The following is a 16,912-nucleotide window of genomic DNA, read 5'->3' as shown; positions in this document are numbered from 1 at the left end:
TGAGACAAAGCAACACGTTTTGATGAGACAAAGCAACACGTTTTGTTGAGACAAAGCAACACGTTTTGTTGAGACAAAGCAACACGTTTTGTTGAGACAAAGCAACACGTTTTGATGTCGAGTCAGAGAGGCAAGTTGAAGCGACACAGTACAATTTGAACAGGTAGCAGCATGGAAGCTCAAATATGGTTTGAGTTACTTAAAAAACTAAGTGAGTATAAGGCAGACAGTAATTGACAGACAGACAGACTGTATAGTAGTAAAGCTGACACAGACAGACAGACAGACAGACAGACAGACAGACAGACAGACAGACAGACAGACAGACAGACAGACAGACAGACAGACAGACAGACAGACAGACAGACAGTGAGCCAGCGCCCAACGAGAAGACAAGCCACAGAGAGATGGTGAGGGTCGTCCATTTGCACAGCGTGAGACTGGGGCAGAGAGTCAACCGTCTGTATTTCAGAGACACACAAGATGTTACTTGGCAGCGTCTGGGTTTATTTTAACCCTGTGTGAGCCTCTGGTCCAGAAGTTTTGTCTGGTCCGCAGAATGTAGTTCAGAGAGAAGGAGAGAGGAGTTCCAGAGAAACTGGAGAGGGCCCGGGGGAACCCAGGCTGTCAGCCAGGAGAAACTGGGAAACATTTACTGGCTCTTTTTTTATTAATGGACCGCCCTTCCCAGATGGGTCTGGCTGGAAGAGGACCTGTGAGGGGAGGGTTGATTTTTATGGTGTAATGCTCTTTGACTCAAACTTCAGATCCTGACAATAGATACCAGAAGATGACGAGAGCATGGGACTGTTACATTTAACATTTTAGTCATTTAGCAGACGCTCTTATCCAGAGCGACTTACAGTTAGTGAGTGGATACACCCCCCCCCCCCCCCCCCGTGGGAATCGAACCCACAACCCTAGCGTTGCTACATAGAATGCCAGATGACGTAAGACCCTGCAAGCCTGACAGACGTGTACAGTAATTAACTTGGCATTCACTAGGATTCCTTTGCTGGTTACCCCAGGTCAGCTAAACTGCTGTTCCTCATGACTAACCCATGTCAGCTAAACCTCCGTATATTGTAGAGGAGAGGAGAGGAGAGGAGAGGAGAGGAGAGGAGAGAGAGAGAGAGAGAGAGAGAGAGAGTGTAGTGGGTTGTTTTTGGACAGCCATCTGAAGAGGGATTAGCGAGGTTTGACCCCAGTGCCCACCAGCCCACTGAGGGTCAAAGGTCAGGGAAGAGTATCTTACTGCGCGGAATGACTTTTCTGTGTGTGTGTGAGTGTGAGTGTGAGTGTGTGTGTGTGTGTGTGTCTGTCCGTGTCTGTGTCGTAAAGGTCCAGACGTGTGTTTATGTTTGAGTCTCAGAAAGGGAGAGTGTAGTTTTCCTGGCTGAGAGAACGAATGGTAGAAATGTACTGCATTATTAAAAGCGTATCAATGGAGTAATCATCAGATATTAAATGTTAATGTGATCAAAATAATTGGACACATCCTTCAGTGAATTTGGATTGGCTCCTCTCGGTACGTCTCTATCTCTGCCTCTGTATATCTCTTTCTTGCAGGCACACAGATGCACACACACACATACACACACACAAAGTACACACACAAAGTACACACACAAAGTACACACACAAAAGTGCACACACAAAAGTACACAGCAACAATTACAGCAATGGATCTTTTTAAAGACATGCATTAATTTTACATTTCTGTTGCCGGTTAGATTAAGTGTAAGCTCTCAATTTATGATAATGGAGTGCTTTATGCCTTGATTACATTCTCTATCCCCAGGGGACGATATGTATAGCTCTATGTTAATAATGGAAAACATACATGCAATTCATCATCATGAATAATAATGAGAAGATCCTCGCAAATATGTTGAGAGGAGCAGGACCGATTACCTGATGGACCTAAGCATAGAAATGGAATTCCTAGAATGGAAATTCCCATTCAATTCAATAGGTGGGTTATATTTATATGTACCTGCCAAGGTGTTAATAAGGATTTAAATCCTCTGAGAGAGTTCTACTTCAAAAAATAAGTTTTAAGAAACCCATTGCCTTTTCATTATCTGTGAGGCGGATCGATTTCCTCCTGGAATTAGTTTGTTTGATCTGGGCTGTAGCCCCTTGGCTGTAGTGGCTGATTTGAATTGTGATTAAAATCGATAATGGGCTTTGTTCTGGTAATCTGCTATAATCCACGGAGGATGTCGGCGCTACGGCGTTAAGGAAGACGGGCAGTTTGAGCTGGAGCCAAAGCCTGGCTAACCAGACTCCTTGCTCTGGACAAACCAGACTCCTTGCTCTGGACAAACCAGACTCCTTGCTCTGGACAAACCAGACTCATTGCTCTGGCCAAACCAGCTATGGACTTTAGTTTCTTCTCTGTAATGAGTCTGGGTCTGAGTACCTCACCGACCCTTCACCGAATGCAAACACATTCGGGGCCGTCTGATTGGTCTAGAAACCGATGTGTTGGGCCAGAGCCAGAACACACGTGGGTAAAGCGGTGGTTTGAAAATTAGTCATTGGCTTTGATTGGTTATAGATGATCCAATCGCTGATTACTTTGTTTTGTACAACACCCCTCGTGCCCCTCGTCACCACAAACGACTTCAATGACTGCAGTCTCAGACTAAAGTCTGTAGCGAACGACAGAGCAGCGGAGCAAATTAGTGGCTACTGGAGCCACGCCTCTCCCTGCGGAGGTAAGCTACCACAGACTGGCGCTGTTCTTCATGAAGGAGAGCTCTCCCTGCTGAGGTAAGCTACCACAGACTGGCGCTGTTCTTCATGAAGGAGAGCTCTCCCTGCGGAGGTAAGCCGAAGCTACCACAGAATGTGTTTCTTCATAAAGGAGAGCTGTCCCTGCCGAGGCTACCACAGACAGTGAGGAGAGGAGAGGAGAGGAGAGGAGAGGAGAGAGAGAGAGAGAGAGAGAGAGAGAGAGAGAGAGAGAGAGAGAGAGAGAGAGAGAGAGAGAGAGAGAGAGAGAGAGAGAGAGATAGAGAAGGAAAGGAAGCAATTCCTAAATCTTCCATAACAAAGCCATCACCTACAGAGAGATTAACCTGGAGAAGAGTCCCCTAAGCAAGCTGGTCCTGGGGTTCTGTTCACAAACACAAACAGATCCCACAGAGACCCAGGATAGCAACATAATTAGACCCAACCAAATCATGAGAAAACAAAAAGAGAATTACTTGACACATTGGAAAGAGTTAACAAAAAAACAGAGCCAACTAGAATGTTATTTGGCCCTAAACAGAGAGTACACAGTGGCAGAATACCTGACCACTGTGACTGACCCAAACTTAAGGAAAGCTTTGACTATGTACAGACTCAGTGAGCATAGCCTTGCTATTGAGAAAGGCTGCCGTAGGCAAGAGAAGACAGGCTATGTGCACACTGCCCACAAAATATGGTGAAAACTGAGCTGCACTTCCTAACCTCCTGCCAAATGTATGACCATATTAGAGACACATATTTCCCTCAAAATACACAGATCCACAAAGAATTCGAAAACAAACCCAATTTTGATAAACTCCCTTATCTAGAAAAAGCCATATCTCAGACTGGCCAATAAAAAGAAAATATTAAGATGGGCAGTCTGAGATATGGTTTTTTCTTTGCAACTCTGCCTAGAAGGTCAGCATCCCGGAGTCACCTCTTCACTGTTGACGTTGAGACTGGTGTTTTGCGGGTACTATTTAATGAAGCTGTCAGTTGAGGACCTGTGAGGCGTCTGTTTCTCAAACTAGACACTCTAATGTATTTGTCCTCTTGCTTAGTTGTGCACCGGGGCCTCCCACTCCTCTTTCTATTCTGGTTAGAGCCAGTTTACGCTGTTCTGTGAAGGGAGTAGTACACAGCGTTGTACGAGATCTTCCGTTTCTTGGCAATTTCTCGCATGGAATAGCCTTCATTTCTCAGAACAAGAATAGACTGACGAGTTTCAGAATAAAGTTATTTGTTTCTGGCCATTTTGAGCCTGTAATCGAACCCACAATTGCTGATGCTCCAGATACTCAACTAGTCTCAAGAAGGCCAGTTTTATCGCTTCTTTAATCAGCACAGCAGTTTTCAGCTGTGCTAACATAATTGCAAAAGGGTTTTCTAATGATCAATTAGCCTTTTAAAATGATAAACTTGAATTAGCAAACACAACGTGCCATTGGAACACAGGACTGATGGTTGCTGATAATGGGCCTCTGTAGATACTCCATTAAAAATCAGCCGGGTCACTTAGAAATGGCCTTGTTTTCGAAAGAAAAGCAAGTTTTTTGTCCATTAAAATAACATCAAATTGATCAGAAATACAGTGTAGACTTTGTTAATGTTGTAAATGGCTATTGTAGCTGGAAACCAAACTTTTGAACGGTAGTGTAAGTATTCAGACCCTTTGCTATGAGACTCGGAATTGAGCTCAGGTGCATCCTGTTTCCATTGATCATCCTTGATATGTTTCTACAACTTGATTATAGTCGACCTGTGGTAAATTCAATTGATTGGACATCATTTGGAAAAGCACACACCTGTTTATATAAGGTCCCACAGTTGACAGTGCATGTAAGAGCAGAAACCAAGCCATGAGGTCGAAGGAATTGTCCGTAGAGCTCCGAGACAGGATTGTGTCGAGGCACAGATCTGGGGAAGGGTACCAAAAAATATCTGCAGCATTGAAGGTCCCCAAGAACACAGTGGCCTCCATCATTCTTAAATGGAAGAAGTTTGGAACCACCAACACTCTTCCTATAGCTGGCCGCCCGGCCAAACTGAACAATCTGGGGAGAAGGGCCTTGTTCAGGAAGGTGACCAAGAACCTGATAGTCACTCTGACAGAGCTCCAGAGTTCCTCTGTGGAGATGGGAGAACCTTCCAGAAGGACAACAATCTCTGCAGCACTCCACCAATCAGGCCTTTATGGTAGAGTGGCCAGATGGAAGCCACTCCTCAGTAAAAGGCACATGACAGCCCGCTTGGAGTTTGCCAAAAGGCACCTAAAGACTCTCAGACCATGAGAAACAAGGTTCTCTGGTCTGATGAAACCAAGACTGAACTCTTTGGCCTGAATGCCAAGCGTCACGTCTGGAGGAAACCTGGCACCATCCCTACGGTGAAGTGTGGTGGTGGCAGAATCATGCTGTGGGGATGTTTTTCAGCGGCATTGACTTGGAGACTAGTCAGGATCGAGGGAAAGATGAACGGAACAAAGTACAGAGAGATACTTGATGAAAACCTGCTCCAGAGTGCTTAGAACCTCAGACTGGGGGCGAAGGTTCACCTTCCCACAGGACAACGACCCTAAGCACAGCCAAAACAATGCAGGAGTGGGTTCGGGACAAGTCCCTGAATGTCCTTGCTTGGCCCAGCCAGAGCCCGGACTCCGATCGAATATCTCTGGAGAGACCTGAAAATAGCTGTGCAGCAACGCTCCCCATCCATCCTGATAGAGCTTGAGAGGATCTGCAGAGAAGAATGGGACTAACTCCCCAAATACAAGTGTGCCAAGCTTGTGGTGTCATACCCAAGAAGACTCGAGGCTGTAATCGCTGCCAAAGGTGCTTCAACAAAGTACTGAGTAGAGGGTCTGAATACTTATGTAAATGTAATATTTCTGTAATAAATTAGCAACAATTTCTAAAAACCGTTTTTTGCTTTGTCATTATGGGGTTTTGTTTGTAGGTTGTTGATGGGAAAAAATTGTTTTATCAATTTTAGAGTAAGCCTGTAACCTAACAAAATGTGGAAAAAGTCAAGGGGTCTGAATACTTTCCGAAGGCATTGTATATCAACGAATTGGAGAGGGCACTAGAACAGTCTGCAGCACCCGGCCTCACCCTACTAGAATCTTAAGTAAAATGTCTACTGTTTGATGATGATCTGGTGCTTCTGTCACCAACCAAGGAGGGCCTACAGCAGCACCTAGATCTTCTGCACAGATTCTGTCAGACCTGGGCCCTGACAGTAAATCTCAGTAAGACAAAAATGAATGGTCTTCCAAAAAAGATCCAGTTGCCTGGACCACAAATACAAATTCCATCTAGACACCATTGCCTAGAGCACACAAAAAAATATACATACCTCGGCCTAAACATCAGCGCCACAGGTAACTTCCACAAAGCTGTGAACGATCTGAGAGGCAAAGCAAGAAGGGCCTTCTACGCCATCAAAAGGAACATAACATTCGACATATCAATTAGATCTGGCCAATAATACTTGAATCAGTTATAGAACCCATTGCCTTTATGGTTGTAAGGTCTGGGATCCGCTCACCAACCAAGAATTCACAAAATGGGACAAACACCAAATTGAGACTGCAAAAACATCCCCTGTGTACAACGTAAAACACCAAATAATGCATGCAGAGCAGAATTAGGCCGTTACCCGCTAATTATCAAAATCCAGAAAAAAGCAGTTAAATTCTATAACCACTTAAATGGAAGCGATTCCCAAACCTTCCATAACAAAGCCATCACCTACAGAGAGATGAACCTGGAGAAGAGTCCCCTAAGCAAGCTGGTCCTGGAGCTCTGTTCACAAACAGACCCCACAGAGCCCCAGGACAACAACACATTTAGACCCAACCAAACTATGAGAAAACAAAACGATAACTAGAATGCTATTTGGCCATAAACAGAGAGTACACAGTGGCAGAATACCTGACCACTGTGACTGACCCAAACTTAAGGAAAGCTTTGACTATGTACAGACTCAGTGAGCATAGCCTTGCTATTGAGAAAGGCCGCCGTAGGCAGACCTGGCTCTCAAGAGAAGACAGGCTATGTGCACACTGCCCACAAAATGAGGTGGAAACTGAGCTGCACTTCCTAAACTCCTGCCAAATGTATGACCGTATTAGAAACACATATTTCCCTCAGATTACACAGATCCACAAAGAATTCGAAAACAAACCCAATTTTGATAAACTCCCATATCTATTGGGTGAAAAACCACAGTGTGCCATCACAGCAGCAAGATTTGTGACCTGTTGCCACAAGAAAAGGGCAACCAGTGAAGAACAAACACCATTGAAATACAAACCATATTAACGTTTATTTATTTTCCCTTTTGTACTTTAACTAGTTGCACATAATATGACATTTGAAATGTCTTTATTCTTTTGGAACTTTTGAGTGTAATGTTTACTGTTAATTTGTATTGTTTATTTCACTTTTGTTTATTATCTACTTCACTTGCTTTGGCAATGTTAACATGCGTTTCCCATGCCAATAAAGCCCTTAAATTGGATTGAAATTGAATTGAGTGAGAGAGATAGAGTGGGTATGTGAGAGAGAGAGAGAGAGAGAGAGAGAGAGAGAGAGAGAGAGAGAGAGAGAGAGAGAGAGAGAGAGAGAGAGAGAGAGAGAGAGAGAGAGAGAGAGAGAGAGAGAGAGAGAGAGAGAGAGAGAGAGAGAGAGAGAGAGAGAGAGAGAGAGAGAGAGAGAGAAAGAGAGAGAGAGAGAGAGAGAGAGAGAGAGAGAGAGAGAGAGTGGATATGTGAGAGACAGAACACCAAACAGGTGGTAGTGTTTGAGTGATGGGAGTCTGGCCTTGTAGACTTGCAGCTATAAAATATCTGATGTGTGTAAGGAAGTCATGTCTAAACAGGGGAGAATCCCAGACTCCTTCTGAAATCACTGCTCTGTGTTCCACATTTCCTGTCTCTCTCTCTCTCACACACACACACACACGCAAGGACACACACACACACACTTGCGTCTGTCCGATGACAGGTCCCTGTCCTCTCCCCAAAGGCCCCTTCCTGAGAACACAGCAGCCTGGTCCGTCTGACAAAGCTCAGCCTTGCTACCTTAACGACCAGAGGCTAGAGCCTGAGGCCCGAGCCGTGATGGATCACAGCAATACCTTTGCTATTTTCTATTTCAAGGCTGAATGAAACACAAGATTCATCACAATCCAATGTCAAACAAAATCCTATTTCCAGACGAGGATTTCCTAACATTTAGATGTGTTGCAGAGCTTGTTAGAAGTGGAGGCTGGGATTTACTGTAAGGCAACGTCACTGTTATCTTCCGTTAGCCTAATGATCATATTCACTGCAGATACTGAGTCTAACACCTAATATTGACCCCTAGACAGCAACAGACCTTGGGGACTGTTAGACATAGGGTGGCGGGTTGTGGACATACACACTGGCAAATTAGTGTCAAGGTCCTTCCTTAGTCTGGGAGGTATGAGATATGACCACACACACACATACACACGCACAGACACAAGTTACTATGGAAACTACAGTTTGTGCACTGATATACTTTGAGAAGAAATCCCAAGTTCTGGGCTGAAATTTACCATGAGCTGTCTGAAATCTACCATGAGCTGGCTGAAATCTACCATGATCTGGCTGAAATCTACCATGTTCTGGCTGAAATCTACATGATCTGGCTGAAATCTACCAAGTTCAGGCTGAAATCTACCAAGTTCAGGCTGAAATCTACCATGATTTCTGAAAAGTGCAGTATAATGATATTCTGTTACCTATGTGAGTAGTCTGCCGGTCTCAGACCCTTTATGTGAATCCCCAGACTCCAGATGCCCCTGTTCTGGTGGACTGACTGGGAAGGGAACAGGACAGACGTAATTACGTTAGTTGTAGCGTCGCTCTGCCTGTTGGTGATGTTTTCTAAAGGCTATTCCATCTTCCATCCTCCCCTAACCCCCCTTGTACACACACATTCACTTAGCCAAGCACATCTGTGGATGGTCCTCATAGTGTTCTAATGTAACCATTGGAAACGGCATTAGCTAGTCCTCCGTCATTTGTTTGGTTGCCTTATCACCGATGTTCCAGAATTGGAATGCTGCCTGACCACTATTTGGCGGAGTGATGAATGTCTCCTTTCAGTGGTCGTTGCACAACATCTGTGTGTGTGTGTGTGTGTGTGTGTGTGTGTGTGTGTGTGTGTGTGTGTGTGTGTGTGTGTGTGTGTGTTGTGTGTGTGTGTGTGTGTGTGTGTGTGTGTGTGTGTGGTGTGTGTGTGTGTGTGTGTGTGTGTGTGTGTGCGTGCGTCTTACACACGATTCGCCCGTATGCATTTTCAATTGTAGGTTTTTTTAGTAGCCATTTTTGAAATGTATTTATGTAACGCTGCTTTTGACCCACACCATGGTATGTATTTTATTCCATTTAGGCAAAATACATTTTCTTTAAAATATATCTGGAATCCATTGATCTTTCAATAAGCTTCATGTATTTTTATGTCCCCCGACCAGTAGTGTAATGGTTTACGGGTATTTCTCTCCCCCCCCCCTTGAAAATAGAGGACAAAATGGTGGCCATGTGTTTGATTTATTTAACCTTTATTTAGTCCCATTGAGACCAACGTCTCTTTTTCAAGGGAGCCCTGAATGACAAGACCAGCAGGCTTCCAAGTCTGGTCCCAGATCTGTTTGTGCTGCCTTGCTAGATCCTATGGTCATTGTTAGGCCAATTGGAAAACAGATCTGAGACCAGGCTGTATGCCTCCCACAGATGTCACAGATGTGTATCGGTCCAAATAAAGGCCTGCAGGTGTTGTGGTCCGTATCAGGGGTGTGTTGATTGTTTTTACATCGGGGGTCACTGCCTGAACAACAGCAGGAGGAGGAACTGAACTGAAATGAATAAGACCTGTGTTTGGTCACTGGACGCGGGTATATATAGCCCTGGCTTCCTGGTCTGTCTGGGGCAGAAGGGGGAGGGAGGAGGTTGGGGTGTGGGGGGTGAGAGGTAGGAGTGGGGAGAGGGAGAGAAGGGTTGAAGAGGTTCATTTCAGGGCCAAGTTTGAGAGGGTTGAGCGAGATGATTGCCCGCAGATGGTAGTAGTTAAATGGTGTGTGTGAGAGTGAGAGAGAGAGAGAGAGAGAGAGAGAGCCGAGAGAGAGAGAGAGACGAGAGAGAGAGAGAGAGAGAGAGACATGTGTGTGTGTGCGTACGTGCAGTGTGTGTACGTGTGTGTGTGTGTGTGTGTGTGTGTGTGCGTGCGTGCAGTGCGTGTGGTGTGTGTGTGTGTGTGTGTGTGTGTGTGTGTGTGTGTGTGTTCAGTGCATGCGGTGTGTGTGTGTGTACGTGTGTGTGTGTGCAGTGTGTGTGCGTGCAGTGCGTGCGGTGTATGTGTGTGTACGTGTGTGTGTGCAGTGTGTGTGCGTGCAGTGCGTGCTATGTGTGTGTGTGTGTGTGTGTATTGTTCCGTCAGTAAGGTAATGGGTCACCCTCTCTCTCACACTCTCTCTCACACTCTCTCTCACACTCTCTCTCACACTCTCTCTCAACCTCTCTCGCTCAACCTCTCTCTCAACCTCTCTCTCACCCTCTCTCTCAACCTCTCTCTCACCCTCTCTCGCTCACCCTCTCTCTCACCCTCTCTCTCACCCTCTCTCTCAACCTCTCTCTCACCCTCTCTCTCAACCTATCTCTCACCCTCTCTCTCACCTCTGTGTCTGACTCTGGCTTTGGTTCATCCTCAAGAGAGACAGACAGATGTATTGTTTATTGTCTTTGGTTACAGCCAAAAAGAGGACATTAGGACATGATCATTTCCTCTCCTTTGTATGTGTGCTGTGTGAGGGCGAAGGAGGAAGAGAGAGGGCGATAGACCGAAAGAGTGATGGAGACCTTTATGTCCTTACCTTAAACCTTAACTTTTAACCCTGTCCTAAACCTTAGATTTTAACCCTATCATAAACCTTAGATTTTAACCCTGTTCTAAACCTTAACTTTTAACCCTGTTCTAAACCTTAACTCCTAACCTAAGAAACCAACCACCCTGACAATTCTCTCTAACAAACAGAATATTTTCCACAGCCTGAACCTCCTAGTCCAAGACTCTGTGAAATCATGTCAACTATCATCGGGACTCAAGGTGTTTCCAAACTGCTGACACACAGAAAAGTGCAGGAGGAAGACTTCCCAAAAGAAAGAAGAAGAAAAAGCTAGGAACACCAACAGGAAAACAGCTAGGAACACCAACAGGAAAACAGCTAGGAACACCAACAGAAAAACAGCTAGGAACACCAACAGAAAAACAGCTAGGAACACCAACAGGAAAACAGCTAGGAACACCAACAGGAAAACAGCTAGGAACACCAACAGGAAAAACAGCTAGGAACACCAACAGGAAAACAGCTAGGAACACCAACAGGAAAAACAGCTAGGAACACCAACAGGAAAAAACAGCTAGGAACACCAACAGGAAAACAGCTAGAACACCAACAGGAAAACAGCTAGGAACACCAACAGGAAAAACAGCTAGGAACACCAACAGGAAAACAGCTAGGAACACCAACAGGAAAAACAGCTAGGAACACCAACAGGAAAACAGCTAGGAACACCAACAGGAAAAACAGCTAGGAACACCAACAGGAAAACAGCTAGGAACACCAACAGGAAAAACAGCTAGGAACACCAACAGGAAAACAGCTAGGAACACCAACAGGAAAACAGCTAGGAACACCAACAGGAAAACAGCTAGGAACACCAACAGGAAAAACAGCTAGGAACACCAACAGGAAAACAGCTAGGAACACCAACAGGAAAACAGCTAGGAACACCAACAGGAAAACAGCTAGGAACACCAACAGGAAAACAGCTAGGAACACCCAACAGGAAAACAGATAGGAACACCAACAGGAAAAACAGCTAGGAACACCAACAGGAAAAACAGCTAGGAACACCAACAGGAAAACAGCTAGGAACACCAACAGGAAAACAGCTAGGAACACCAACAGGAAAACAGCTAGGAACACCAACAGGAAAACAGCTAGGAACACCAACAGGAAAAACAGCTAGGAACACCAACAGGAAAACAGCTAGGAACACCAACAGGAAAACAGCTAGGAACACCAACAGAAAAACAGCTAGGAACACCAACAGGAAAACAGCTAGGAACACCAACAGGAAACAGCTAGGAACACCAACAGAAAAACAGGGAGAGTGTAACCAGATTCAGCTCCTTCAGTCTCCCTCCAGAAACTGCAGCGCTGGTGAATGAGGACGTGTGGTGTGTGTGCAGACAATTTATTACAAGGTCATTGATTTACTTCCAGGTAGTCACAGTTATATACTCAATAATTAGTCGTTGTAATGTTCTGTTTTGCAGGGCTTATTTCATAAAGTAATTACCTTATATTTACTTTACAAAATGATCTGTGAACGAGGTGTACTTTTAGGTCCTTACTTGAAAGAACATATTACCATTTCTTAGTACCTCATAACTACCCTGTAATTTTGGCAGTTGAGGGGGTAGGGTACACTTTCAACCACATTGCATTTTCTCAGAAAGAAAAACTTGAACCTCACCCTCAAGGCTGTGGTTATAGATCCACGCCCCAACCGAACATTTACTACAAAGCGTTTTCCTGCAAAACAAAGTGGGTTTTGCTCTGAAAAACATTTGTCGTCTAATCTTGAACACTAAGAACACTGCGCCTACCTCTAAATCAGATTGGAGACCAAGATTATGCGAGTTGCTAGGTAGATGTATGTAACGGTAACTTGAATGAACCTATCAGTGCTATCTGTTGGTTTTCAAACTTCAAGGGTGATTTGAGGTCACAACTGTCAACCCCCCCCCCCCCCCCCCCCCCACCCACATACTGTGCAAATGTGGTTTCCTCGTTTCCTCTTGGCATATTTTCTTTTTATGAAAACGGAAAAAGAGCTGTAAAGACATGTTTTCAAATCTCATTCAAATCTCATCAAATCTCTCATTTAAATCTCTTTTTTAATCTTGCACAAACATTTCTTTGGAAACAGATATTCTTAGAGCCTCCAAATCAATATGGATGTGTTTTGTTCCTCCATAGGCAGTGGTTTGAGCGAGCGTTCATGCCTCGAGCACTCCTCATCTGTTAATTGTGTGCATGTGATAGTCAGGGGGGCACTAAGTCGAAGACACTGTCACATTGTTAGCTCAGCTCCCCCTCTTGAATTATTTCTGTTTTCAGCGCTGAATGGGAAATATTTTCAATAACTCATGAATTCTCTAATAATTCTGCTGTTCAGCCAGCGGGTGATACAATATCTCTGCTAACGAGGAGTCATATTCACATAATGTTGTTGACGGTTTGACCGCTGGGCTTCGGGTTCACCTTTTCGTTTGTTGAATTGTGGTCTGCTTGGGAATAATACCAAAACTCCTCACCACATAAAATACATGAAATGAATCTGTTGTTGGGTTCGACCGTTTGGAACGTCTCTTAAAGCTTAGTCTGTCTGTCTGCTAATAATACCAAAACTCCTCACCACATAAATACAAGGTTTGTTGAATGATGAGTTTTGTACACCCTGTTGACTGTTGACGACAGTTGGGTTCACCTAATCGTGGTGTCACACCCTTTCCTGTAGCTTCTGAACGTCTCCTAAGTCCTCAATATGAACTGCGACATTGTGTGTGACTGTCTGTCTGAAAGTGACTTAGAAACCCCTCACCACACTAGCAGTATGATAGTGTGGTGTGACCTGCACACTATTTGTGCCATGCCACCTCCACCTGTGATTCTCCCATCAGAGTGCTTTGACACCACATGACATCTCATAAACAATGTCCGTCCGTCCGTCCCCCCCCCCCCCCCCCCCCCCCGACTTCTGAATTACCGCTGACAGCCAGGGGCCCTGCTCTCCTCTCTGCTCCCATGTCTCCCTCTGATCTCCCTCTCTTCTCTCTCTTCTCTCTCTCTCTCTCTCCGTCAGAATCCCCCCAGCAGCTGGACTAACCATCAGTAACCAAGGGAGATCACACAGAGGCACACACTCACACAGGCGGTCACACACACACACGCACACACACACACACACACACACACACACACACACACACACACACACACACACACACAGACACACACACACACACACAGACACATCCAGCAGCACACCCTAGTCCCGCTCATTAAAGCAAATTATATCAGCCCACCAAAGCTGGCTTGCTCTCTCTCTCTCTCTCTCTCTCTTGTCTCTTTCTTTCAAACTATTAATTTTTCTCTCCGAAACACTCGTTACTTTTACTTCATAGAATTCGTCTTCTAATTCGAGCCCCACACTGCCGGCACCGATCCTCGTAGTTATAACACCATATATTATTATTATTATAATATTATAATATTATTATTGTTATTATTATTATTATTATTATTATTATTATAATATTATAATATTATTATTATTATTATTATTATTATTATTATTATTCCACACAGTGGTTACAAAGGACATGTTCCAGCCACTATATTTGTTAAGGAGCATCAACAACTAAGAGAGAGAAGTCTCGTTCAATGAAATGTGCCCAGTTAGCAACAAGGGGCTTTAGGGAGAGGCAGATCTGGTGAATACGCACACATATAGTTATGCCGAGAAAATAATGGGAGATTTTCGCTACGTTCCACAAACTCTTTGATCCTCCAATGAACGTTTTTTTTTTAGCTTTTGATGCTCGTCCGTGGCTTCCTGAAACAAGCAACAGAGTTTACTGATGGTTCTGCAAGGTTTTTCCTGTTCTTAACAGTGTAATTAGGGTATAATGAGGGTATGGAGAGAGATGTGCCTCTTCTTCTCCTGTAGCTTATTTGCGTATCTTTCCCTGAGCCTGAAAAGGTGGTAACTCACTCACAGCACAGGGTTGGGTTTTCTTGACCAGCGCTGTTGGAAATCAAATCTTCTCTCTCTTATGCCCCAGTTTCCCATTTACTCTACGAGTGTCTCCAAAAAAACGAGTGCTTGGCTTTTTCCTGAGGACCTGTTTTGGATTGAAGACAGTGGCAAGCCAAAAAACTAAAACATAATTCGACACCCCACCATGCAGTTTGGGAAAGGCCCATTCCTGTTCACCTCTCTCTCTCACACAAATGACAAGAAGTCAATTGTTCCAGCACCTAGATTTCACAAAAAGGATAATCCTAGAAATTATTTATGATTTCTAGTCTAGTCACATCACAGGACAAAAAAGACAAACTATTTTTCCTCACTCCCACAGAATGTCAGTGTCTTCCTCCCCACTGAGTTCTCAGACCAAACCTCATCAAAATACGAGTTTGTCGAAGTAACAGAAGCTGTATTCTATTCAATGTCAACATTTCAAAACGTAGATTAAACGTTAACGCTGTGTTGTGTTCCATTGACCCATTCTAAAAGGTCACAAATCAGATAGTCAGCTAATGTTATTTACTCTAATCTTCTTTCTGTTCAGGTTGTCTGTTAGAAATGTCATGTCAAGCCTTCCTATGTCTGCCACGCCACGTCTGATATTTCCCTGGTATTTCCATCTCTCTCTCTCTCTCTATATATATATATATCCTATCTGTTTCTCTTCATCTCTCTCTCTCTCTCTCGCTCTCTCTTTGATAGCCTTTAATGGTTGACATAGGGGAAAGTACCCACTCGGCGCACACTGGTTGAATCAACATTATTTCCACGTCATTTCAATGAAATTACATTGAACCAACGTGGAATAGATGTTGAATTGACGTCTTCCCCCATCTGGATATAAACCACAGCAAAACCGCCCACAGGATATCAACGCGTTATCAGTAGCCTGCCGCATCTGGAGAATTAACTTGAGCGAACTACGGACTACGGACTACGGACTGCGGACTACGGACTGTAAAACCATCTCTTCTTTCTTTATTGAGGATCAAACTATGCCATTGTAAAAGAGAGGGAGAGAAAAGGGGGAGTAAAAAAGGAAAGAAAGCTAGATGATGTTTAATTAGGAACCAAAGTCTCGCTGATGAATAATACAACCCCCAGGATAAGATGGAGATTGCGATCATCTTTTTCATGACGCCTGTATCGGCTTGCACGTCCTTGTGCGAGGAGCGAGGAGGTGGCATTGTTTCACTGTTACTTGGCCCATACACTGCCAAAAAACAAGGACTCTTAGCCTGAGTCCCAGATCTGTTGCGCTGTCTTGACAACCTCTAGGTCATTGTCATGCCAAATGATATTCAGTTGGCAAGACGTGTCTAAACAGATCTGGGACTCTGGAAGTCTACAGCACTATCAATACACAAGGCATTTGTGCTGGGACATCCTGGCATTTGACACCTTGATATTTTGTGGCGAAACATGGCAAATGTCAGCGATCTCTCCAGTGGACCCAAACAGATCCATGCACCTTTGTTGTGGGTTGACCTTTCTTTCGAAGCAATGGAATGATGGAATGATAAACTCTCTTCTTTTCTTTGTCTGTTAAAAACAATATATATACCTACAGTTGTGAAAAGTTTTCTTCCAGACTTTTCAGAAGCAAGATTGACAGCTGGATATCAGGGGATAAGATTCTGATGGAATGATTAAGATCAGCCTCGCTGTATATATCTCTCTCTCTTTCCCTCTCTCTCTGTCTCTCTCTCGCTCTCTCCCCCTCACTCTCTCTCTATCTCTCACTCTCTGTCTCTCTCTCGCTCTCTCCCCCTCACTCACTCTCTCTCTCTCTCTCTCTCTCTCTCTCTCGCTCTCTTTTTCTCTCTTCCTCTTGAAGATTATGCTGATAATTTATTTTCTTCCTGAATCAAACTTTGGTGATAGCAGATAGACGATAGAATGGCCTTACTTCAAAAGGAGGCCTAGGCAAGAAAAGGAGGTTGTGATGATCATTGGAGCTGGGTGGCATTTGGAACTTTGAAAGCAAACACATGAAGACCTTGGGAAACCTTTAATCAGAGCTAAACTTTTTCTGCCTCGTGTAGGATTGGGAGGACTCAAATAGAGCTCTGGGGAGGAGTGAACAGATACTATCGTCATTGTCATCTAATCTCATGGCCATGTTCTCTGAATGTCTATAGCTGAAATGTTCCACATATGGAGTGGAAGTTGAATAGGACTGTTTATGTGATGCTACACCGCTGTCACTAACTCTCTCTCTCTCTCTCTCTCTCTCTGTATCTCTCTCTCTCTCTCTGTATC

General features: G+C 44.3%; 1 protein-coding gene across 1 annotated transcript in view; it reads left to right on the top strand.

The window, feature by feature from the left end:
• The window catches only part of LOC311132620 (disintegrin and metalloproteinase domain-containing protein 33-like), a 96,098-nt gene that overhangs the window by 40,784 nt on the left and 38,402 nt on the right, over positions 1–16,912 (top strand). The window lies entirely within an intron of this gene.

This window comes from Coregonus lavaretus (genome assembly GCF_964263955.1).
Source record: "Coregonus lavaretus genome assembly, chromosome: 7".
Taxonomy (NCBI): domain Eukaryota; kingdom Metazoa; phylum Chordata; class Actinopteri; order Salmoniformes; family Salmonidae; genus Coregonus; species Coregonus lavaretus.
This window is presented reverse-complemented; position numbering and strand designations above follow the sequence as displayed.